Source organism: Pan troglodytes, chromosome 3 (genome assembly GCF_028858775.2).
Source record: "Pan troglodytes isolate AG18354 chromosome 3, NHGRI_mPanTro3-v2.0_pri, whole genome shotgun sequence".
Classification (NCBI taxonomy): Eukaryota; Metazoa; Chordata; class Mammalia; order Primates; family Hominidae; genus Pan; species Pan troglodytes.
In genome coordinates this window covers 23547981-23575254 of record NC_072401.2, presented here as the reverse complement: position 1 = coordinate 23575254, position 27274 = coordinate 23547981, and the positions used below count along the sequence as shown (strand labels likewise).

General features: G+C 37.1%; 1 protein-coding gene across 4 annotated transcripts in view; it reads right to left on the bottom strand.

Moving 5' to 3' along the window:
* LOC461139 (cytosolic beta-glucosidase) overlaps nt 1-27274 on the bottom strand; it is a 1143797-nt gene that overhangs the window by 676743 nt on the left and 439780 nt on the right. For all 4 annotated transcript variants that reach the window (XR_008547754.2, XR_010156492.1, XR_010156491.1 and 1 more), the window contains exon 8: nt 19735-19826. The gene's annotated coding sequence lies outside the window, so the exon portion shown is untranslated. The remainder of the gene's footprint in view (nt 1-19734; nt 19827-27274) is intronic.

Below are 27274 nucleotides of genomic sequence, written 5' to 3'. Positions count from 1 at the left end.
TAGTTCCGAAGTTGCTTCCACATTTTCAGGTATCTTTTCAGCAACTCCCCACTAATTCCCGGTACCAATTTATTGTAATAGTCCATTTTCACACTGGTGATAAAGACCTACTTGAGACTGGGCAATTTACAAAAGAAAGAGGTTTAGTTGGACTTACAGTTCCACATGGCTTGGGAGGGCTCACAATCATGGCAGGAGGCAAGGAGGAGCAAGTCACATCTAACGTGAATGGCAGCAGGCCAAAAGAGAGTTCTGTGAAGAGAAACTCCTTTTTTTTTTTAAACCATCAGATCATCTGAGTCTCATTCACTATCACAAGAACAGTACAGGAAAGACCCACCCCCATAATTCAATCACCTCCCATGGGGTCCCTCCCATAATATGTGGGAATTCAAGATGAGATTTGTGTGGACACAGCCAAACCATATCACTTAGCATTCTAATTTCAATTAGTATTTTACCAAGTATAAATTCTAGAATGCCTAGGTCCAAATTCCAGCTAGCCCACATATGAGTTGTATGTCATTTGGCAAGTAATTAAATATTTTCACATGTTTTCTCACCATCAAAGGGGAGACAATCATAGCACTTACCAACAGTGGTCTGATGCTAAGAGTTATTACAGAATAATTGAGATGAATTAACACTTATTATACATAAAGCAAACCAAATAGACCTAAAAGTAGAGAATCAGTGAAGATATAAAAGACATGAAACTACTACTAAATAACTTGAACTAACTCACATTTATAGAACATGCCTCTTAACAACAGAATACACATTTTTTTAAAGTGCAAATAGACATTTCTCAGGATAGACCATATTCTGAAAAATGAAACAAATCTAAATAAATATAAATGCACTGGAATAATACAAAATGTATTCTCTGACCACAAGCAATTAACTAAAAATCAATAACAGAAAAATACAAGGAAAATCTCCAAATAGTGGAAAATGAAACAAGACACTTCTAATAACACAAAGGTCAATGAAAAATCACATTGGAAATTAGAATATATTTTGAACTGATTGAAAATGAAAATGTAACACATCAAATTTTGTAGAAATGCAGCTAAAGCAGTGCTCAAAAGGAACTGAATGCATGAAAAATTAATATTATGAAAAAAGAAAATTTTCTAATCAATGCTGTAATTTTCTACCTTAAGAAACTAGAAAAAGATAAAACAAGTTAAACTTAAAAAAGAGGAAGGAAAGAAATAATATAGATAAAAGAATATATGAATTATATATAAAAGAGAAAAACAGAAAAATCAATAAAACTGAAAGCTGTTTCTGAAAAGTTTAATGCAATTAATAAACCTCTAGCTAAATAAATAAATAATTGTTTTAAAAAGAGAGAGAATGTAATTACCAAGTTCAGGAATAAAATTAAAAACGTCACTACTGATCCTACAGCTATTAATAAGATAATAAAGGAGTACTATGACAACTGTTTGCTTATTCTACAACTTAGATGTGATGGAAAAATCCCTTGAAAGATACAAATGACCAAAGTTCATTCAAGAAGAAATAGATAACATGAATATTCCTTTATCTATTACAGAAAGTACATGTATAATTAACAGCTTTTGTACTAACACACACATAAATGGGATGGCATGAGAATCTTTAAGCCTACATGGCTTCACTGGTGAAATCTACCAAATAGTTTCCTGAAAATTGAAGGAGTGAAACACTGGACAACTCACTTTAAAAAAGTTAATATTACCCATGTTAAAAGAAAAACTTCGGCCAAATTAAATTTAAGGGAGTTTAATTGAGGAATGAATGATCCACGAATGTGGTAGCCCCCAGAATCATGGCAGATTCAGAGAGACTCTAGCTCTTTATAGACAAAAAAAAGGGAAATGACATACAGAAATCCGAAGTGAGATACAGAAACAACTGAATTGGTTACAGCTAGGTGTTTGCCTTATTTGAACATGGTTCAAACAGTCGGTTACATTTGATTGGCCAGAACTCAGTGGTTGGCACAGGTGTGGGCTACAGTTGTTTTACACCTCCACTTGTTACAGTTCACGATGTACAGAAAAACCTTTAGGCTGAAGTTAAATATGTAAGGAGGCAACTTTAGGCTAAACTTGATTAACACCCAAATATCAAAAGCAGGTAAAATACAAGAAAAAAGCCTACAGATCAGCATATCTGTATTAGTCTGTTCTCACACTGCAATGAAGAAGCACCTGAGACTGGGTAATTTGTAAAGAAAAAAGGTTTAATTAACTCACAGTTCCACATGGCTGGAGAGGCCTCAAGAAACTTACAATCATGGTGGAAGGCACTTCTTAACAGGGCAGCAGGAGAGAGAATGAGAGCTGAGCAAAAAGGGAAGCCCCTTATAAAACTATCACTCTCCTTATAAGACCATTACCCCATGATTCAATTACCTCCCACTGGGTCCCTCCTGTGTCATGTGGGGATTATGGGAACTAGAATTCAAGATGAGATTTGGGTGGGGACACAGCCAAACCATATCAATACGTTGTGAACATAAACACACAAATCATTACCAAAAAATAAGCAAATTCACTCCAACAATACATTAAAAAGACATTACATCATGAACAAGTTGTGTTTATGATAGGAATGTAAGATTGGTTCAACATTCGAAAATTAGTCAATATAATCCATTACATCAACAAGTAAAAAAAGAAAAACCATATGATAATCTTAATAAATGCAGAAAAAGTAGTTGACAAAAAATTAACATTCATCATGAAAAAACTCACAGGGATCTCAGAATGCAGAGGAATTTACTTTTCATGATAAAAAGCATATGCACAAAAATTACACATAACATTATGCGTAATGGTGAAAGACTTAAAGAATTAATTAAATATTTAAAGAATTGTTATTAAACTATTGTCACTTGTAGACAATGATATAATGTATATTGAAAATACTAAGAAATTTTGAACTTATTAAAATTAATATTTGAGTTTGGGAGAGTTGCAGAATAGAAAATCAATATTCAAAAATTGATTATATTTTTCTAATCTAGAAGTAAACATTTGAAAATAAAAACTTTTTTAAAATGCCATTTACAATAGCATTAAAAGACAGAATACCCAGGGAGAGATTTAACAAAATATGTGCAAGATCTGTACACTAAAATCTACAAATAATAACTGAGATAAATTAAATAAATTGTAAATAAATGATGAGAAATACAGTGCTCATGGATTGAAAGACTCACTATTCTTAAGATGTCAATTCTCCCCAAATTGATCAACAGATTCAACACAATCCCAATTAAAATCACAGCATATTTTTGCAGAAATTGCAAGTCGATTATAAATTATATATGGAAATACAAAGGACCTATAATAGCCCAAATAATTGTGAACAAGATGAATAAAGTTAGAAGACTCACACTACCTTACTTTGAGATTCACTTGCAATCTATAGTATTATTGATATAAATATAGAAATATAGTTCAATGAAATAAAATAGAGAATTGATAAATAAACCTACAAATACACAGTTAATTGATTCTTTTGAAAAATGAAAAGATAATTCACTTGGGAAAAGATAGCCTTTTCAACAATGCTGTTGGAACAATTAAATAATCATGTACCTACCAATAAATCTCAACCCTTACATTACAGTATATACAAAAATTATCTCCAAGTGGATCACAGATCTAAATGTAAGATCTAAAACTATAAAATATCTAGGAGAAGATACAGGGAAAGTTCTTTGCAAACTTGGGTTACGTAAAAACATTTCTTAAATAGAACCCAAAACGTGAGTCAGAAGAGAAAAATCAATAAATTTGATTTTATGAAGACTCTTGGTTTTCTAAAGACACTGGTAAGTAAATGAAAATACAAGCCACTCACAGGGAGAAAATATTGGAAGACACATATTATATAAAAGACTTGTATCTGGAATATGTAAATAATTCTTACAACTCAATAATAGGAAGGCAAACAATCCTGCCCCCTCACCAAAACAAAACAAACAAAAACCTGGATAACTGGATAAATATTTGAATAGACACATCACAAAAGATGATACACAAACAGCATTAAGTACATTAAAAATGTTCAACATTATTAGTCATCAGAAAAATGCAAATTAAAACCACAGTGAGATACCATCATAAACCCACTAGAACATGATGTTAATAAGAGTTCTTCAGAGAAATCAAACCAATAAGATGTCTATGTCTATCTATCTAGATATCTACACATCTAGATATATCTACCTAGATATCTACGCATCTACATATATCTACCTAGATATCTACGCATCTACATATATCTACCTAGATATCTACGCATCTACATATATCTACCTAGATATCTACGCATCTAGATATATCTACCTAGATATCTACGCATCTAGATATATCTACCTAGATATCTACGTATCTAGATATATCTACCTAGATATCTACACATCTAGATATATCTACCTAGATATCTACGTTTCTAGATATATCTATCTAGATATCTATCTCTATATCTATGTATCTAGATGTATCTATCTAGATATCTATGTATCTATATCTAGAAAGATAGAAGATAGATAGATAGGTAGATAGATATCTACATAAAGAGATTTATTTTAAGGAAATGGCTCATGCCATTGTGGAGGCTTAGTGAGTCCAAAATCTGGTGGGGGAGACCAACAGACTAGAGATTCAGGAAAGCATAGTTAAATCCAGTGACAGTCTACTGGCAAACCACAAAGAGCTGATGTTGCAGACCACGTTTGAAGGCAGTCTGCCAGTAGAATTCCCTCTTGCTCAGAGGAAGTTGGGTCAACCTTTTGTTCTATTTATGTCTTTGGCTAATGGAAGCAGTCCCACCAACATTATAGAGGACAACCTGCTTTCCTCAAAGTCCACCAAATCAAATGTGATCTCATACAAAACACCTTCACAGAAGCATCTAAATTATTTGACCAAATATCTAGGCACCATGGCCCAGCCAAGGTGATGAATAAAATTAGCCCTCACAATACCTAAAATTAAAAAGACTGATAGTACCAAATATGGGTAAAAATGTGGAGCAATTCTAACTCTCATAAATTGCTGGTGAAAATGTGAAACAGTACAGGCACTTTGAAAGACATTTTGGCCATTTCTTATAAGTTGATCACATATTGATCATATAACCAAGCTACCCTGCTCCAAAAGATATGAAAACTCTTATCCATACAAAGACTTGTATCCAAATGTATATAATAGCTATTAATAGCCAAAAATGGGAAACAACTCAAATTTTTACCACCTGGTAAATGGATAAGCAATTCATGGTATATTTATATAATAGAAACCTATTCAACAGTAAAAAGGAGCAAATGTGCCACATTGTGGATGAATCTCTACGACATTATGCTATGAAAAAATGTCATCCACAAAAGACTACATACTGTGCGAGTCCATTTATCTGACATTCTAGGAAAGACAAAAATCAAAGGAACAGGGAACATCACCAGTTGCCAAGGATTGAGATAGGATAAGGGGTAGACTGACTTTTGCACTTTATATACTTTTATACAAGAGAACATTTTGGGGGAAGAAATTTTTCCACATCTTGATTATCGTTATAGTTACACAACTGCATGCATTTGTCAAAACTCACCTGACTGTCCACTTTAAGAAGGTAAATTTTCTTAAGGTAAATTATACTTTGAAAAACCTGTCTTTAAAATAGACTAAGAAATACGTTAACTAATTAGATTATCAAATTATTTAAACAATTAACTGACAATACATTTTTTCAAATTATGAAAGTAGAAATTATTGAGAAAAATGTTCAATAAACATTTGAGATTGTAACATTATTATTTTCTCTTGCGATTAAATTATCCTTTGAAAACCACTTAGCCTATAAAATTAAAGTTGAAAGATTCTTTCTCTCTGTTGCACACACAGGTGTAACACACACATACACGTATATGCAACACAGACACAGACTCCTGTAATTTTTGGAAGGCAAAATAAGTGGCCTTGGGATAACCCTAACAAAAATGACATAACAGGAAATGCGTCAGTAAAAACTGGCTTCTTGGCCTGGTTAGTGACTCACGCCTATAATCCCAACACTTTGGGAGGCCGAAGAGAAAGATCACTTGAGCACAGAGTTTGCGACCAGCCTGGGCAACAGATGCAGACTCTGGGTCAAAAAAATAATAATTAATACAAATAATAAACCAAAAAAATGCTTCTCCCCTTTCTGGTAGTGTGCTATGAGGGTAGCAAGGCACTAGCTAGAAATAAAATGAAGGGAGCCAATTTAAGAATCATGACTTTGGAGGGTAAAATCCACAGCAGTGTTAATACCAGTGACTAGTAAAGGGTTGTTTGGGAGCAGAGGCAGAGGTGGAGGAAATGTGGCAGTTGCCATGCAGTGGTGAAAATTACATGTTCAGGATCTCTCAAGAGGAAGCCCCTGGGGTCTTCCATAAATAGTCGATAAGACGTTTTCCCTTCAATGGCAGGTAAGTGTGAGCCAGGGAGATACATTTGACACTAACTCTAATGAGCACGCAAATGTTCCAAAACCTGATGTTTTGATCTTCGATGTAACAGAAGTTGTTTCTACACTAAGCCTTCAAACAAACTGAAAGAAAAAGGATATGCAATGTTTATTAATGCATTTGAATATCAGAGCTGAATGTGTATATTAAACACAGTAGCTATTATTTGCATTTGAAAGATGAAATGATTTTTTATAACAGCTTGGATTTTTAGAGGTTCCAGTCCTGAGTTTTCCCCTGCCTCACTCTGGGATTGGACAAAGCACTTGGTTTTTCTACTTCTTATTTTCTCTGCCAAAGAAAATGAGTGGGTTTAACCAAATAAGAGACTGTAAAATGACTGAATTTAGTACCCAGGCATGTTTTGTTTGGCATTTTGTTTTGGCATATTTGTTTCAAAAAACTGGATATGTTGACAACATTGAAAAGTCAGAAGATTTTATATAACATATAGATCTAATACTGCTCAAAACACCTTGAAAAACTAATCTTTCATTTTGACATGACACCCGATGCCTGGAAGAGAGTTGCAGTAGCCACGTTTAGACAAGGAGTCACTTTCCACTGGCCACAATCCTACTGCTATATGTCACCCACCTGGCTCCACAGGTATGGCCATTCATGATGCCTGGACTAGATGCTACTAGGTTCTTTTCAACTGAAGATGCCATGGCTCCAATCTAAGTATACTGTATATTGCAAAAATGACTGAGAACAGCTACAAAAAGGCTAAAATCTACCAATTTCTTATTTTACTATATAGGCACAGCTCAGAGCTATTGCAGTTTTGGTTCCAGACCATTGCAATAAAGTGAATGCCTCAATAAAGTGAGTCACACTATTTTTGGGATTCCCAATGCATATAAAAGTTACTTTTATACTATACTATAGCCTATTAAGTGTGCAATAACATTATGTCTAAAACAACAATGTACATACCTTAAATAAAAATATTTTATTGCTAAAATATGCTAATAATAATCTGAGCATTTAGCAAGTTGTAATCATTTTGCTGGTGGAGGGTCTTGCCTTGATGTTGATGGCTGCTGACTCATCAGAGATGGTTGCTGAAGGTTGGGGTGGCTGTGGTAATTTCTTAAAATAAGATGACAATAATGTTTTCTCCATCAATTGATTTTTCCTCTGATGAAAGATTTCTCTGTAGCATGCAACGCTGTCCGACAGCATTTTACCCACAGTAGTAATTCTCTCCCTAAATTGGAGTCAATCTTCTCAATCCCTGCCACCATGTTATCAACTAAGTTTATGTAATATTCTAAATAGTCATTTCACCAATGTTTACAGCATCTTCACCAGCAGTAGATTCCATCTCAAAAAACCATTTTCTTTGCTCATTCATAAGAAACAACTCATTAGCTCTTAAAATTTCATTGTAAGATTGCAGCAATTCAGTTACATATTCAGGCTTCACTTCTAATTCTAGTTCTCTCACTATTTCCACCATGTCTGCAGTTACTTCCTCCACTGAAGTCTTGAATCCCTCGATTTCATCCATGAGGGTTGGAGTCAACTTCTTCCAAATTCCCGTTAATGATATTTTGATCCCCTCCCAGGAATCCCAAATGTTCTTAATGACATCTAGAGTTGTGAATTCTTTCCAGAAAGTTTTCCACTTACTTTGCCAAGATCCATCAGAGGAATCACTATCTATGGCCTCTGTAGCTTAGGAAATGTCTTCCTTGAGTAATAAGACATAAAGTCCAAATTAGTTCTTGATCTATGAAATAGAGAATGGATGTTGTTTTAGCAGGTATGAAAATAACATTAATTTCCTTGTATGTCTCTATTAGGGCTTTTGGGTGGCGAGGTTCATTGTCAATGAGCAGTAATATATTTTGAAAGAAATATTTTTTTCCAAGCAGTAGGTCTCGACAACAGGCTTAAAATATTCAGTAAACCATGCTATAAATAAATGTGCTGTCTCATCCAGGCTTGCTCCATTTATAGAGCACAGGCAGAGTTGACTTAGCATAATTCTTATGAACCCTAGGTTTTGCAAAATAGTAAGTGAGCATTGGCTTCAACTTAGTTACCAGCTTCATTAGACCCTAATAAGAAAGTCAGCCTGTCTTTCAAAGCTTTAAAGCCAAGCACTGACTTCTCTCTAGCTATGAAAGTCCTAGATGGCATCTTCTTTTAGTAGAAGGTTATTTCACCTACATTAAAAATATGTTGTTTATTGTAGCAAACTTCATCAATTATCTTAGCTAGGTCTTCTAAATAACTTGCTGCTGCTTCTACATAAGTACTTGCTTCTTCATCTTACACTTTTATGATATGGAGTGAACTTTTCCTCAAACCTCATGAATCAACCTCTGCTAACTTCAGATCTTTTTTTCTTCAGCTTCCTCATCATTTTCAGCCTTCTATGAGTTGAAGAGAGGGCCTTGCTCTGGTTTAGACTTTGACTTAAGGAAATGTTGAGGCTGGTTTGATCAGCAATAAGGCTGTTTTGCTTTCTTATCATTCTTGTATTCACTGGAGTAGCTCTTTCCATTTTCTTTAATAACTTTTCCTTCATATTCTTTTTTTTTTTTTTTTTTGAGACAGAGTCTTGCTCTGTCACCCAGGTTGGAGTGCAGTAGCGTAATCTCAGCTCACTGCAACCTCCGCCTCCCGGGTTCAAGTAATTCTCCTGCCTCAGCTTCCCGAGTAGCTGGGACTACAGGTGCCCGCCACAATGCCCAGCTAAATTTTGTATTTTTAGTAGACACAGGGTTTCACCAAATTGGCCAGGCTGGTCTCAAACTCCTGACCTTGTGATCCACCCACCTCGACCTCCCAAAGTGCTGGGATTATAGGCGTGAGCCACCGTGCCTGGCCTTCATTTGTATTTTTTTTTTTTATACTTTAAGTTCTAGGGTACACATGCACAATGTGCAGGTTTGTTACCTGTTTGACACAAAGGCTTAGTTTTCAACCTATCTCAGCTTCTGACATGCCTTCCTCACTAAGCCTAATCATTTTGATTGAAAGTGAGAGGTGCACAACTCTTCCTTTTACATGAACATTTAGAGGCCATTTTAGGGTTATTAACTGGTCTAATTTTAATATCATTATGTTTGAGGAAATAAAGAGGCCCCTGCAAATGGAGAGAGATAGGAAAACGTTTGGTCACTGTAGCAACCAGAACATACACATTTATCAATTAGATTGGTTATCGTATATGGGTGTAGTTTGTGTTGCTCCAAAACTATTACAATATTAACAGCAAAGATCACTGATTAGAGATCATCATAACAGATAAAATAATAAGAAAGTTTGAAATATTGTGAGAATTACCAAGATATGAAGATACAAGAAGGAAGCACATGCTTTGGAAAAATGGTGCTGATAGACTTGCTCAACACAGGATTGCCATAAATCAATTTGTGAAAAACACAATATATTCAAAGTGCAGTGAAATAAAGTATAATGCCTATTGCTGCTACAACATCCCAAATACCTTTCTTCTGATCAGAAAGTAGCTTCCAAGGAAGCAATTTAGCAAGAAAAATAAAAGGAAATGTAAGACACCAAGGGAATGTGTCTATTGCTCAGTAGCCAACAACAGACTACCAAACCATGTTAAGACTTCCTAACCTGACCAACTACTTCAGCAATTGACAATGCTAAAGATTAGCATTTGTCCAAAAAGATTAGTATCATAATTAAATTCAATGGAAAAAATATTTTTGAGTACCAGCTCAAGACTAGACTCTGCTACATAGCACAATTAATAGAGGAATGAGATACAATTCCTGCCTTTATAGCCTGGGACACTTAAATGCAAACTTAAAATGTATAATTTATATAACATAAATATATTTATTTTAAACATTTAATAATTACAAAATATTTTAATAAATGTATTAATAGATATGGTACAGAGGTATAATAAACAAAAGGTGGCTCTCCAGAGCTTTTGCATGTGCCGTTTCTCCTCCTGGATCAATTTTCACCCAGTTTCCAAGCAATTCATTTTTTCTCCTCTCTCATACATTTGTTGAAATGTCTTTGTTGATTAGCCTGTTTAAACTGAAACTGCCCAAATCCCCAAGACTGGCCTCTTGTAATTTCTTTCTGCTTTATTTTCTTTATAGCACTAATGAGCATTTTTCATTCTGTATATTTTACTTATTTGTTTTGATGACTGTCCTTGTCTCGTAGTGGAATGTAAGCTCCATGAAGGCAGGTTTTTTTTAACTGTTTTTTTTTTTAATAATCGTTTCCATATCTCCTAGAATAGTGCCTGGCACATAGAAGTCATTGGGTAAATATTGGTTGAATTATTCAATGCCTGAAGTAATCAGTTATGCTCAGGAAAGGCAGAGCAAACTTCCTGAAAAGATGGTGTCAAATAAGTTATAAAGAATGAATAAATGTTCACTTTGTTCCCAGTTGACAAACTGGGAAGAGAGCATGTTATGAAAAGAGGGTAGCGTGTGCAAGAATGTGTGAAAGATCACTGCATACTCCGGGAGAGTATGTATTTAGGGTTATTACATGTTTATTACTATTTTCAGAAATAGTTTAATAGTGCAATTGTTACAAGTTAGAGCTCCAAAAACTGTTGGTACTCTTACAAGCCCTTATAGGCAATGCTTTATTTCACTTTCATACATGTAATTGGAATCTACCACATTTTGCAGATGAGGAAATTGGAGTTCTGACAGGCTACATCTTGCCCAAAGCCACGTGGCTAGTAAGTACAAAGATGACAGTTTAGATTTGCTTGGTGGCTTCAAACCATGTTCTTTTCACAGGTAGAAAGCCCTACTGGACTACTTCTTTGCTGACTCCATCATAAATTAACCAGAGGTACACCTTAATAAAGTGCACGGATGCTTTTCATGGCTTTGAATCTTTTAGGAACATCTTTATAAGGCACATACATCTCAAAGAAACTGGATAGCATACAAAATCTTCATTTATTTAGTATAAAATGATTTGCTTGCAAGTAAAATTGATGCTTCCTCTCCCAGATTCCGTTTGTTTATCTGTTTGTCTAAAGACAAACATGAACTCTCTGATATGAGGCCAAAAGTTTCAGCTAAGTCTCCTTTGCTGTTTGCAAGAATTCTTTATGCTATTTTAAAAGAAAAAGAGGAAGGGGAAGTTAGAGAGAGAGGAAAAGACAACTTCTCATTTCAGAACATACTAATCTTGTCTCTCTAAGGACTGCTATTTGGCATTTGTTTAGCTGGTGCTGATTTGGAAACCAATTGAATATACAGTGTTTATTTCAAACCATTACTTTCCTCTGCCACTCTGTCATTTTTCTGGGGAATATTTGCATTTAGATGCTATCTGTATAAAGTAAGGGATATGACCATGAACAATTTGAAGACAATGAGAAAAAATAGTTAAAGGAAAGTAAAAGAAAATGCAGTTACAAAAGGAAGAAGTGACGAGATAAAATGAAAAAAAGAGGGCTCACTGACTGAGCTTCACATAAAATAATGAAAAATCAAAAGAATAAGGACAAGTCAAAGAAAAAGGACAAGTCAAAGAAAAATCAAAGGCAATGAGGGTGCTATTTTTGTATATTAAAACATAATTAATATTCATCACACTCTTTAAAGGGGAAGTGGAAAATTGAGGGAGACAGAAAAGCAAAGGAAAGGAGTGAACAAATGGTTCAAGATAATAAGGAGAAAAATAGAGCAATGGAGATAATTGGAAAGATTGTATGGCCAAGGTCGAAGTATAAGCAGTCCAACTGAATGCTATTTTTATAATGTTAGAAAGTACTGCCAGAAAAACAGTAATTCATTCACTTATTCATTCTTTCATTCAGCCTGTGTTTGGGGAGTACCCACTGTTTACCAGGTCTTTGTGCTAGATCCGGGAAACATGAAGATGAATAGGCAGTATCTCTTTCAAGAAAATTAGAATTGGACACTCTGGTTATGATTTAATCCTTTGAGTGGAAGTAAGGCATTCAGAAGTCATTTCATATGACTGAAAAAATTACTTGAATGTGTATATACTTTAAACATAATTAAATATGATTAAAAATGACATCTTTTTACCTATACCTGTCATTCAGTGAAACCTGTGTATGTCACAGGTTCTAATGACAGAAGGAAGGGGCACAGGATGAGGAAAAATGCTGAGAAGGAAACTTTGTGACTTCTAAAGTTTTTTTAATAATAAGAGCATAGGTCTCACTCAAGTCATATTTTAACAGAATAAATGGGTTGCATGTTTTCTGGGAGTCATTCAAAGAACCAGAGGAGACTGGATGAATACATGCATGCATGTCGGGGAAGAATGTATTTTAACATACACAATAGCTGATTACATTGATGTTAGTGAAGATCTGAATTATGTTGAAGGAAATTAACAAAAGAGTGAGTCAAAGAGGAAGTGCTGAGTGTTAACAGGTACTCAGTAAACCAAGCTCTAACTGGAGAAAATGAGTTCTGCGTCAAAGCCCAAAATATTATCTGGAACAGCCTCCTAATACTCCCTGCATCTTCAGTCTTTGATATTACATTCATCTTTCTTACTGATGCATGATTACTCTGCCTGGGCCACAGATCTGGACTGCCCATAGCAGTCTCCTACTTGATTATTCTCAATGAATTGTGCATTCAAGATCATCCAACACCTGACCCTACCCTCTCCTTCCAATTCTCTCATTTTATCCCTTGGCAAACTGATCATTTCCTAATCAGAGGGAGCACCTTACAATTTTCTATTGCCAAGCTTATGTGTCTTCTGTTCTCTCTGCCTCCTTCTTTCCATTACTTCATGCTCAAATCTGACCCATTCAAGACCCAGTTCAAATGTCACTTTTTCCATGAAATCTTTCTTGATGTTCCCAGATGGAAATAACCATTTCAGTCTCTGAATTCCTAAAGGACATTCTGTGTTCTTTGTCCATGGCATTTACTCTGCTTAGGTTAAAGCAATTTATGCTTAGCTCCCTTTCTAGATTATAATCTTTTTAAAGGAAGCACATATTTCTGAGTAAGAATTATAATGCCTAAATGGTGCAAAACCAAACATGCCTATAAATGACTAAATTAACAACTGGAAAGAAGATCACATAGGTGGGACTCAATGAAGAGAGTATGATGGCATCAGAAATAGGGGCAAACAGCAGCTGGTAAAGGGTGTGACAATAATTAGGAGATGATTATTAAGCTGCAAAACCAGTCCTGAAATACCCAGAAATGCTATAATATTGACCAATACTAGGAACTATCTTAAACTTCCACCATCAAATTTACATGTAATACAAATTCCATGTAATTAATTCATTTATTAAACAATATCCAATTCAAAAGTTACATTTGTTTTTGTTACTGTACGTTTGTAGAGAAATATTTGCTGAGGTTATCACGTGTTTATCCATTTGTGATACATCAAAAAACCTTCATATAGAAGAAATAGTACATCTGCTCCTGATTTCTCATGTTTGTTTCCTCTCCTTACATCTTTACTTTCATAATTGTATTTGGAATATTTATGAATAATTCCATCTTTTAAGTCTGACAGCATTAATTTTATCAGACCAGAGAGCCTCCCCATGTATCTCTGGCACATTCTAGAGTCAAGGTGATTAGCCCAGCAGGGGTCTGAAGAAGTACTCATAAGACGCTTTTTCAGGGTGCTCAGAAACCCTCACTGATGGAGTATCATTTTAGTCCCTGCACAACTGTAGCCCAAACTTGCAAGGTTTGTACATAACACTTTGTCATATATACAGTAAATGTATATAATGAATTGGATTTCTTAAACAGATACTACAAAGCCGTAGTAGCAAATACTTTACTAAAATGCTAAACAGCATTCAACTAGATAAGTTTATCCCCTTTAGAATAGTTACCATGACAGGCTGGGCTTGGTGGCTCATGCCTGTAATCCCAGCACTTTGGGAGGCCATGGCAGGTGGATCACCTGAGGTCAGCAGTTCGAGACTAGCCTGGCCAACATGGTGAAACCCCGTCTCTACTAAAAATACAAAAATAGCTGGGCGTGGTGGCATGTGCCTGTAATCCCAGCAACTCAGGAGGCTGAGGCAGAAGAATCACTTAAACCCGGGAGCTGGAGGTTGCAGTGAGCCGAGATCATGTCATTGCACTCCAGCCTGGGGGACAAGAGTGACATTTCATCTCAAAAAAATAAAAAATAAAAAATAGTTACTATGACAGTATGTATATTCATTCTAGTATTGGAGCTGTTGCTCACAACCTCTCTGCATTCAGAGCCTTTGGGGTTATACAGTTGACCCTATGGAGAAGTTTGGGAATCTTCTCTTTTTCCTTGGCCCTGTGTTTCCATGAGGCAATTTTAGCTAGAGTATAAATCTGGATTGCCTACTCCACTTCAATATCTCTTAGGGAGGAAGAGTGAGTTCCCGTTTGTTAGGTGCCCTTAATTGGTTCATGTTTCCCATTTGGCTGTAATGAATCTAATAAAAACCTGTAAACACTAGGGACTGCCATCCTATTCTCTCTCCTCCCTGGATTATTGCAGAGCAGCTACCCTGGATTGCCCAGGATGTGCACACAGGTCTGATCACCATGAGTAAGCGGCCTTCCCCTGCCCTAGAAGTCTGCTGGTATCCCAGCAGTCAGTGATCTGGTAGGTCATTTGGTCTCATTCTAGGGCTGTTGGATTAGCAAACTTGCATTTCCACAGCCCTTGTTTGACATTAGTACTGTAAATGTAGCAAGTTGCTCTATAAATATCTAACTCCAACATCCATTTCTACGTTGGTTGCAGGTTCAAGAAGGGGCTGGCCATGGTGGCTCACGCCTGTAATCCCAGCACTTTGGGAGGCCGAGGCAGGTGGATCACCTGAGGTCAGGAGTTCGATACCAGCCTGGCCAAGATGGTGAAACCCCATCTAAACTAAAAATACAAAAATTAGCCAGGCATGGTGGTGTGCACCTGTAGTCCCAGCTACTCAAGAGGCTGAGGCAGGAGAATTGCTTGAACCCAGGAGGCGGAGGTTGCAGTGATCCAAGATCGCGCCACTGCACTCCACCGTGGGTGACAGAGTGAGACTCCGTCCCCATAAAACAAACAAACAAACAAACAAATAAACAAATAAATAAATAAATAAATTCAGCGAGGGAAGATACAGATGTTATGTATTAGCACCCTGAAACTCCAACAGTATTATTTATAACATTTTTATTCTTAACGAATCTACCTTCTTTTAGGGTGCTTTACATTTTGATACAGCCAAAGATATTTGGTCATTCCTTGGGTACTATGATGGGTGGGATGGGTAGAATGGTGGGTGGGATGGCTGGTGATAAAATTGAGTGATGCAGTTTATAACTACAAACTAGTGAGATTGGTAGTTTTGTTTGATTCCTTAAACCGGCACTGAATGCAGATTTTTAAAATGAGTTTTGAGTCACAGTGGCATCATTAGCATAGCATCACCTTTAGAGCCTCCCAAGGTGATGAGTTGGAATGATAGCATGCATTTGGATGCACAATTCCAATAACCTTATTAAAATACTAATCACAGTACTTCATAATTACACTTGGAACTTCAGAAAAATTGTTGCTAGGTACTTCAAGGTGCTGCAGTACTGGGCTTGACATCCTTCAGCTATGATTTGGCCTCTCATGAAATTCTTTTTACAATACTGTGCTTTGGCACTTGGCCCACAGGTTTGGCTGAGAAACACTACAAGAAAAGTTTTACTCCTACTTGCCACTCTATTTGTGGCAACCATATCATTGACAGTATGTTCCATGACATTATACCATGTTCCCCTTTTGAGGGTCTACAAATAAACTCTAGATGAATTTATTACAATATAGAAAAAATAATTCCTGTGTAAGCCAATTTTCTTTATGTTTTTTTCCTGTCGTATTGTATATTTTTACATCAAAAGGCATTAAGCCCCATTTAACCAAGTGGAACAGAAATAAATAAATGTAAAGAAGTGAGGGAAAACTGCATTTATCTAAAGGGCTCTTATGAATATTATTAAATGTTCTTGGAAGAAAACCTATTATAAGTCTCTTGGTGCAGGGGCAAGATCTAAAAGACAAGCTCAAATAAAAACAAGAGCAACAACAACAACCATTTATTGAGTTCTGAAGATGGCTGTAATAGCATATGGAGGGTAAGAGGGTGGATATAAGTGCCTAACTACCTGAGTTAAAATTCCATCTCTGCCTCTTACGGACTGTGTGACTCTCTGGTCCTCAATTTCATCCTATGTAACATGAGGATGAAAAACAAAACTGCAAAATACTGACCTCATATTATCACTGCTAGGATTATCATTAAATGCTTACTCTGTTCCAGTTATTGTTCTAAGGGCTTAAATGTCTATCTCACTGCGATGTCATTTCAATTGTATCAGGTAGGTAATATATATCCATTTCACAGACAAGGAAGACAAGGAACAAGAATGTACTTTCAGGAGGTCACATAGACAGCAAGCGGTAGTTAACAAAAAGAAAAAAATGATCACTAAATTGCATCCAAGAAAATAATAGGCCGAGTTAGCTCCAGGATTTTGTTTTTTTGAATGAGGGTATCTATGTTTGAAATAAGAGGAGAGTTGCCCAGGGCAGTAAGTGAGACACTGAGCACTGTGGAGGAGTTCTGAGAAGACATGTGTGTCTTCTCTCAGAAACATGAGAGATCAGAATTGTCAGATGACACAGCGCTAAAGATGGCTTGTGCTGAGTGTGCAATGTTCTTCAGTAAATGTGCAGAATATTGAATAAAAGTCTCAGTTGTCATTCCCCTACTAGCATACTTACATACCCACACCATTTTCATGGCCTTGTGGTAGGATTGTGTTTACAGTTGGCCCTTGAACGATATGTGTTTGAACTGCACAGGTCTACCTATATATGGATTTTTTTTTTCAATTAAAGTCATACCTAGTATGCCTGCCTCTCTTGATTCCCTTTCCACCCCCTCTACTTCTCATGCCTCTGCCACCCCTGAGATAGGAAGATCAACACCCCCTCCTCTACCTTCCTCTCCTCAGCCTACTCAATGTGAAGTTGATGAGAATAAAGACCTTTATAATGATCCACTTCCACTTAATAAATAGTAAATATATTTTCTCTTCCTTGTGATTTTCTTAAATACATTTTCTATTCCCTATCTTACTTTATTGTAGGAATACAGTATAGAAGACATATAATATATAGAATACATGTTAATTGACTATTTATGTTATTGGTAAGGCTTCCTGTCAACAGTACACTATTAGTAGTTAAGTTTTGGAGGAGATAAAGTTGTATGTTTGTTTGTTTGCTTGTTTTTTTATTGTGCAGGGGTTGGTGCCCCTAATACATGCGTTGTTCAAGGGTCAATTAAATATCCCGCCCAATAATTTTTTAATTGTTCACATTGTTTAGGTCAACAGGATGTTATTACATGTGATGTAAGCAAACGTTTAATGTGCTAATGTAGTTGCTTTTGTCATCACCATGCAGAGAACATATCCCAGGTAGCCACAGCTCCTCCAGCCTGCAGTTCAGAATGAGACACATCAATTAGACCTGCTACTGGATCCAAGCCCTGTCAGTTCACAGTCTGAAGCAGAACTTCCCAGCTGACCCTCAGATGTGTGAGTAAATAAATGTGCTTTAAATAAAATGAATACATATAAATAAAATATCAAAATAAAATAAATTTTAAAATAAATAAAAATTAAAAAATATGTAAATAACATTAAATAATTTAATTAAATATGCTTTAAATAAAAATACTTATATTTGTAAGTGCAGTGACTTTTGGCACCAAGTACCTGTAGTTAGGTCAGACTTCACAGATGAAGGGCACAGTCCTCTTTAAAACAGCCTTCACTTCAGACACCAGCCACAAGGTTAGGAATCCCCAGGCCACCCTCACTTTTGACCAACTGGCTACAAATCCACGCGTTCCCACTTCCTCTATGATTCATTAATTTGCTAAAATGACTCATAAAACTCAAGAAAGAACTGTATTTATAATTGTAGTTTTCTTATAGCATAAGAATACAAATCAGCACTAGCTAAATGTATTGACACAGAGCAAGGTCTGAGAGGCTCCCAAATATGGAAGCCCCACTGTCCTCTCTTCACGGAGTCCAGAGTTCCCTTTCTGGCACATCGTTGTTTGACAATGCTCAGAATATTGTCAACCAGGGAAGTTCACTTAAGCTTCTGTGCCCTAAGTATGAGTGATTGAATCATCCCCATGTCACTCAATCTACAGTCAGCCTCCTCTCCCAAAAAGTCAAGATATTATCATATAGCTCACAACTCAACCATCCAATCATATGGTTGGTCTTTCTGGCATGACCAATCTCCCCTCTGAGTGAACTCTCAGGGCCCATCATGAATAACAAAGCCACTTCTATGGCTCAGGAAATCCCCAGGACTTAGAGGCTACCACCCAGCAACTGGGGACAAAGGCCAGTGAAATTCTTCATTACAGAGTAAGCCACTGAATCTTTGGTGTGGTTTGTTACACTACATTATCGTGGCAATAATTGACTTCTACCAAATGTCCATTACAAAAAAAACACCACATGCCACGCTAGTTTGAATTTTTTGTGAAAAATATCAATGGAGATGAGGAAACAGATGACAAGATGATCACATATTTGGGTCTCATATTTAAATAGGTGAATACCCACAACCATTTTAAAATACGTTGAGCTTGAACTCTCATTCTAGAGAAAAATATTGAAAGGATGGCTTTTGTTTTCTATAATCTGTTATATTTTATCTGTCTCCCTTCCTTTGACGTAAGCCTTGAGATTTCTTTGGGCTAAGGATGAAATTTATATTCTTGATAAAAACTTTTTCTCATTAAGGGATAGTTATCATTACTCATCATGACATTAAATTAATGTTAAAGAGGAAATAGTTTATTCCAAATTCAAGTAGGGTAGTTATCTAATTAGTACTAACATTAGTATTAATTAGTTAGTATTAGTACTAACATTAGTTCTAACTAGTGCTGACATTAAATGTTAGTACTAATTAGCTAGTTATCTATCTACTTAGAGTTACCTAATTAGTACGAACATTCAATGTTCTAGAATATGCTTTACCTGAGAGTTGTGAAGACTCACCCCTAAAGTGTCACTAGTGATTCTTCTTTCCTTAATGCATCTAGAGACATAGCTAAACATGGTTTCATTTTAACTTTCACAGATACAGTGTAGTGGCAAAAAAAAAAAAAAAAAAAACTCAAAAAACAAAATATAGGATTTCTAGCCTACCTGTCAAGAAATTCATCATAGAGGCTCTGTTCTTCATGTGCTGTGTGACTTTGAACAAGTCACTTCTTTTCACTAGACTCCAAATTTTTCATCTGTAAAATAAGAAACACCAGCAGATCTCTGAGTTTCCTAACAGGTCAATTAATTCCATTTCTCTCTGAATTACCAGTGTGACCTTGGGTGAATCATTTAACATCTTTAAGCCTGACTTTCCTCATATCTCCTCCTGCATACTCCCTCATCCCAATTAACGGCAAATGTACCCTTAGAGTCATCCTTGACTCCTACCTCTCATACCCCACATTCAATCCATCAGTAAACCCTGTGGGTGGAAACTTCAAAATATACTCAGAATCCAACCACTTCTCATCATTGCTACATCATGTTCAAAGCTACTGATTCTCTGGTCTAAAAAATTACAATATAAAAATATGATGAGAGTTTTATATGCATTTTTTGCACTAATCTTTAAAATCATCTTTTTATTTTGCACTAGGTCTTTTTGCAAAAGTCTTTAGTGTGTTTTGTAAGACCACATCTCAATTTGGACTAGCCATATTTTAATTGCTCAATAGCCACATGTGATTAATGGCTACTGTATTGTGCAGCATAGGTCTAAAGTCAAAGAACATTCTCCTGCCTAATTAATGTCCTTATTTTAATATTCCAAATAGAACTCTTTGCCTCAAATTCAGTTTCATGTTCTAGTGGGTCATTACCACCAGCAATAACACCCCTATACTCTTGCTTCTGCCAGTCTCTTCTCACTTTGTTTCTCTCTCCTTGGGACTTATCTGCTATTCTTCTCCAAATTGATTCTTGCAAAAGTGCTCATGACTAACAATAACTTGATATATCCCCTTATTTATTCAGCAATCCTTTACTTAGCCTCTGCTACCAGCCACAAAGTGTTATTTTCCCCAGACAACTGCTTACATAAAGAAGAACCCTGGGGATACTCAACTGCTACCCAGTGGGATGAATGAGTCTCTAATGGTAAGATTCACTATGGCTGTACTGTTGAGTTAGGGGTCAGGATAATAAAAAAGAGAATAATTTAAGTCATAGGTGATGGTTTTCTTGTTCTTTATTGTCATAAAAATAGTTGCTTTCTCTACGTATGCATGAAAAGAGTTAAGACAGATGTTCCTTTTCTTTTCCCATTCATTTATTAGTTCGTAATCTACTGGTCACCGTTTATCAAGCAGTAAGCACTGCAAAAAGAAAGTTATATGTTCTTCATCCTTGTCAAACAAGGAAATTAGAATGATTTCTCTTGATGACTTCTCAAGCTGCCATCCCATCTTGCTAAAGTGCAGGTGCAATGAGAAATTTTATTTAGGTTACACACATACTTACTTACATACCATGCATGATTTAAGTGGGCATTTTACTGCAACTTCTTTCTAAATTCTTAAAGCAAATTGAGTTGCCAAAATGCTAAAAAGCCATTTTACCAAGTGTTGAAGTGTAAAAGTCATCTGGAAACTTTTTTTCCTTCCCTGGTATTTCAGAATCATTGGGTGATAGAATCTGAGGAGACACTTAAGAGATCATCTAGCCCCAGGCTCTTGTTCCATAAAAAATCTCTGCAGGTCCAAAGAGGATAAATGGCTTTTCTAAGAACAAAGAGTTGTAAGAGATGGTACTGGGACTGAAATTTTATACTTGTTTTTGTTATGTTTAGCTCTTTCTACAAAGAAAATATGAACAGGTCTGTCTTTGTCTTTTTACTCTTGCTCCTCTGAGAATTACACAATATTGAGGGCATGGTGGATTCCTGCCCTAAAAATGTGGGTAACATGCAAGCAACCAAGAAGCCCTCCAAGGATATATTGCATTACACCCTTTCCCATAGGCATAGAAGAGGTTGTGAGGTCAAGAGAGAGAATCTCACGTTGAGACACAGGAGGGCACCAAATTATCTCTTTGCACTGGAATTATCTATCCACTTCTGGGGTGGAGAAAAAGCTACAGTTGACTGGTATGCTTGAGGGTGAATACAGAAAGATGGAACTTCTTACAATACTGATTTGCTGATATGGTTAGGCTGTGTCCCCACCCAAATGTCATCTTGAATTGTAGTTCCCATAATCCCACCTATCATGGGAGAGACTCAGTGGAAGGTAATTGAATCAAGGGGACAGTTAAACCCCATGCTGCTGATAGCAAGTGAGTTCTCACAACATCTGATGGCTTTATAAGAGGCTTTTCACTCTTTTTCTTGGTATTTCCTTTTCCTGCCACCATGTGAAGGATGTGTCTGCTTCCCTTTCTGCCACGATTGTAAGTTTCCTGAGGCTTCCCCAGTTGTATTAGTCCATTTTCACTCTGCTGATAAACACATACCTGAGATTGGGCAATTTACAAAGGAAGGAGGTTTAATGGAGAACTCACTGTTCCACATGGCTGGGGAAGCCTTACAATCATGGAGGAAGGCAAGGAGGAGCAAGTTGCATCTTACGTGGATGGTGGCAGGCAAAAATAGAGAGCTCGTGTAGAAAAACTCCCATTTTTAAAACTGTCAGATCTCGTGAGACTTTTCACTATCATGAGAACAGCACAGGAAAGACTTGCCCCCATGATTCAATTACCCACCCCCCCCAGGTCCCTTTCACAACATGTGGGAATTCAAGATGAGATTTGGATGGGGACACAGCCAAACTGTATCACCAGCCATGTGGAACTGTGAGTCAACTAAACCTCTTTCCATTATAAATTACCCAGTCTTGGGTGTGTCTTTATTAGCAGTGGGAGAACAGACTAATACAGTAAATTGGTACCAGGTAGTGGGGTGCTGCTATAAAGATACTCAAAAATGTGAAAGCAACTTTGGAACTGGGTAACAGGCAGAGGTTGGAATAGCTTGGAGGGTTCAGAAGATGATAGGAAAATGTGAGAAAGTTTGGACCTTCCTAGATACTTGGAGGGCTCAGAAGACAGGAAGATGTGGAAAAGTTTGGAACTTCCTAGAGACTTGTTGATTGGCTTTGATCAAAATGCTGATAGTGATATGGACAATAAAGTCCAGACAGAGATGGTCTCAGATGGAGATGAAGAACTTTTTGAGAATGGGAGCAAAGGTGACTTTTGTTATGCTTGAGCAAAGAGACTGGCAGCATTTTGCCCCTGCCCTAGAGATCTGTGGAACTTTGAACTTGAGAGAGAGAATTTAGAGTATCTGGCAGAAAATATTTCTAAGTGGCAAAGCATTCTAGAGGAAACACAGCATAAAAGTTTGGAAAATTTGCAGCCTGATGATGTAATAGTAAAGAAAAACCCATTTTCTGGGGAGAAATTCAAGCCTGCTGCAGAAATTTACCTAAGTAACAAGTTTCCCCAGAACAATGGGGAAAATGTCTCCTGGCATGTCAGAGCTGTTTGTGGCAGCCCTTTCCATCACAGGCCTGGAGGCCTAGGAGGAAAAAATGGTTTCCAGGGCCATGCCCAGGGCCTTGTTGCTGTGTGCAGCCTAGGGACTTGGTGCCTTGCATCCCAGCCGCTCCAGCCATGGCTAAAAGGGGCCAAGGTACAGCTCGGGCCATGGCTTCAGAAGGTGTGCAAGCCCCAAGCCTTAGCAGCTTCCACATGGTGTTGAGCCTGCAGGTACACAAAAGTCAAGAATTGAGGTTTGGGAATCTCTGCCTGCATTTTAGAGGACGTATGGAAATGCCTGGGTATCCAGGCAAAAGTTTGCTGCAGGGAGAGAGCTCTCATGGAGAACCTCTGCTATGGCAGTGCAGAAGGGAACTGTAGGGTCAGAGCCCTCACACAGAGTCCCACTGGGGCACTGCCTAGTGGAGCTCTGAGAAGAGGGCCACTGTTCTTCAAACTCCATAATGGTAGATCCACCAATAGCTTGCATTGTGCACTTGGAAAAGCTGCAGACACTCAACATCAGGCTGTGAAAGCATCCAGGAGGGGAGCTGTACCCTGCAAAGCCGCAGGGGCAGAGCTGCCCAAGGCCAAGGGAGGCCCCCTCTTGTATCAGTGTGACCTGGATGTGAGACATGGAGTCAAAGGAGATCATTTTGGAACTTTAAGGTTTAATGACTGTCCTACTGGATTTTGGACTTGCATGGGGCCTGTAGCCCCTTCTTTTTGGCCAATTTCTCCCATTAAGAACAGATGTATTTACACAATGCTTGCACCCCCATTGATCTAGGAAATAACTAACTTGCTTTTGATTTTACAGGCTCATGCACAGAAGGGGCTCGCCTTGTCTCAGATGAGACTTTGGACTTGGACTTTTGAGTTAATGCTGGAATGAGTTAAGACTTTAGGGGACCGTTGGAAGGGCAAGGTTGTGTTCTGAAATATGAGGACATGAGGTTTGAGAGGTGCCAGAGGCAGAACGATATAGTCTGGCTCAGTGTCCCCACCAAAGTCTCATTTTGAATTGTAGTTCCCATAATCCCCATGTGTCATGGGAGGGACCCAGTGGGAGGTCATGGGGCTGTTACCCCCATGCTGCTGTTCTTGTGATAGTTAGTGAGTTCTCACAAGGGCTGATGGTTTTATAAGGGTCTTTCCCACCTTTTGCTTAGCACTTCTCCTTCCTGCCACCATGTGAAGAAGGACATGATTTTAAGTTTCCTGAGGCCTCCCCAGCCATGCAGAACTGTGAGTCAATTAAACCTCTTTCCTTTATAAATTACTCAGTCTTGGGTCTGTCTTTATTAGCAGCATGGGAGTGGACTAACACACTTGCATTCTTAAAGCCTAGAGCAATAGAAATGAAACACAGGCCAAGTGTCCACAGGTAGAAACAATTTGCTGAGGTCAGAGGCCCTTCTGCCTTATGCCAAATCTTCAATGGTCCAAGATGCAAGAAAACTGTGATAGTTTGTATTTTCACAAAGTGATTCTTTAGAAGAGATCAGGAAAAGTTGATGCAGAGGTTTGACTGAACCAGAATGATTATTCACCTTTGTTTTAAACTTTTCAGCCAGAGTCACTTGCCAATAGCCTCAGGAAAATATAAGATGGATGTCCATGTGTTCAGAAACCTACAGAATCATCCATTTTCATGAAGATAGGACTCTTGTCAGCATGTCATCTTGCATCATATAATTCGCCCTCTTCATCCTCCAGCTGATTTAAGCAGTATTTCAATTGGTGACCCTCAAATCCCATTAATGAGTTTGATATTCCTTCCTGCTATGCCGGTTCTTCATTTGTCTTAGAGGTGGTGAGGAGAAATGAAATGTTACCTGACATATCTGTTCTATAGCAAGAGGAGATAATTGAGATTCCACAGCAAAACCATAGCCTTGCTTTGAAAGGGAAGCAAGCTTCAATAACGTGTGCAATTCAGAGTCACAAATATTCAACAAAGTCAAAGGTCTTTATTTTTGATGGTTATCATGGAGAGAATAAAAAGCACTCTGAGTTATCCAGTGGAATGAGAAGTAGACAGAGACCAGCCTGGGTGTCTCAATTAGCAATTAGGAACATGGCGTTTCAGTTCACAGTCACTGTGGAGCACTTTGTTAAGCTCTGGAAGATGCTACATAAAATAAACATATCTAGTACCAAGATATAATTTGTCCTTCCACACTATTGCCTTCTGAACAGTACAGCTAGCCTCAGAAAAAATGAAAATCCTAGGAATACAGAATATTGCATTCATATCACAGTACTAAAACAACCAGGAACTGGACTACCCAGGCTTAACCATTGTTCTACTATTGGATGGGTCATGGGGAAGGCATTGACCCAGATCAGAACTGTAGTTCTAATGAATTATACCTTTTAAATAAATATGTTGTTTATAGTATCCTATAAGATTATGTTTCTTATTTCATCCATGGAGATTAACCAAAAAAAAAATCATAACAACTAAAAATTGTAGAATCCTCTAGAGTTGACAAAGCATTTTTTCCTATATCTTACTTAATTATTTCAACAACCTGTGAGATTAATGTTATTATTTCACATTAAAGGCATAGAGACAAAATAAAGCAAAACTAAGTGCAAAACTAAGACATGAAGAGGTTGAACAATTTGTATAAGGATACACAATAAGTTGGTGAAGTTGGGGCTCAAATCCTTTTTTCAGGTAGGTATAGCCACAGGCTCTTGGGGTTTCAATGTAAGTATTGGTCTTCTGGTAATATGCTCAGTTCAAGTGGTGTAATCTTGTTGATGCCTATACATATCTACTAAATAAAAGTGATGTTTCTGCCTTCTTATTTCCCATAGGAATCTCCTTATGTGTCTGTAATATAGTTTGCTGTGTGAATATCTATTTTCACCATTGGGTTGTTAGCTCCTTGCAGTCAGGGACTATGGCTTATTCATTTTTACATTCCTCCCTTTCCTCATAGCCTAGCACAATGCTTACCCACAAAATAGACCTTCAAATATTTGTTGAGTTATGTTGAATTAGTTGCTGTAGTAAAGTTTATAATGACCTAAGGCATGTTGCCAAATGATGCTTGCTTGAATTTCTTCCAAGACCAAAAAGAAGATATTTAATTGTGCCCTTCAGGTGGGAGGAGATGCTATATTCTATTTTGAATAAAAAGAACTTTAAAAACTGATTTAAGAACCACAATTATGACGAACTACAGAGACCCTTAGTGGTGGTAGCACTTTCTGCATTATAAACTTAAGTACCTGAAAACATTTTAGAGAGGGAGAGCTGGAGAGACTTTTGTAGCAGCAAGCAAAATGTAGCAGTTTTACAGGATAAATCCTCTCTGCTTTCCACAGTTTTATCTAGGAAGAGCCCATCATCTATCCATCTACTCTGGTACAATGGATTACACTGACCTGCTGATGGCATAGGATCTGTCAACATCTATCAGAAGACTTTAGAAGAAGTTCTAGTGAATGGAAATAGTCTTCTCTTGGCTTCACACACATTCGAAGACAAAGGCTGGTGGCAAACTTGAACATTTCCACAGAGGCCAGGATGAGAACATATGTGCACTCGTGGGATTTGAGGAATGAGGGAGGGAATAAAATGATTATATGAGAAAGTGATGTAAAAATTGGGGATGAGTACCCTGAAGGTAAGAAAACTCAAAGAAGGTATTCAGGTGGCTTTTGACAGGGCATAGGTATGACTACTACACACAATATACTATCATATGCGATAACCATGATTAATGGTAGCTCTCGGACCTGAAAGATCAATGGCTAGCCTATCACATACTCATATACCCTTATAATTTTGTTCTTAGTCTACCTAACATCTTCTGTCTCTCCCATAAAGATTCAGTTCATATATAACACCTTCTCTGTGAAAGGTCCTGATTGCCCACACAGTATTAATTGTCTTCATGGTAGTTTTTACAGACTGCTCATTTTGCACTTACCACACTCTTACTTAGTTTTTCTGTCTACCTAACTATCTCCTTCACTAAATTGTGAGCCTAGGATGGGATCTAAAAGATATGGTTATTTTATCTTTGTGTGTACAGTACTTAGTACAGTGTTGAGAGTATACCAACTGCTTAGTGAGGGTTAAAGGAAATAATAGAAAGAGAGAAAGGTGAGGAAAAAAGAAAAGAGAGGGGATTCATTAGGAAGG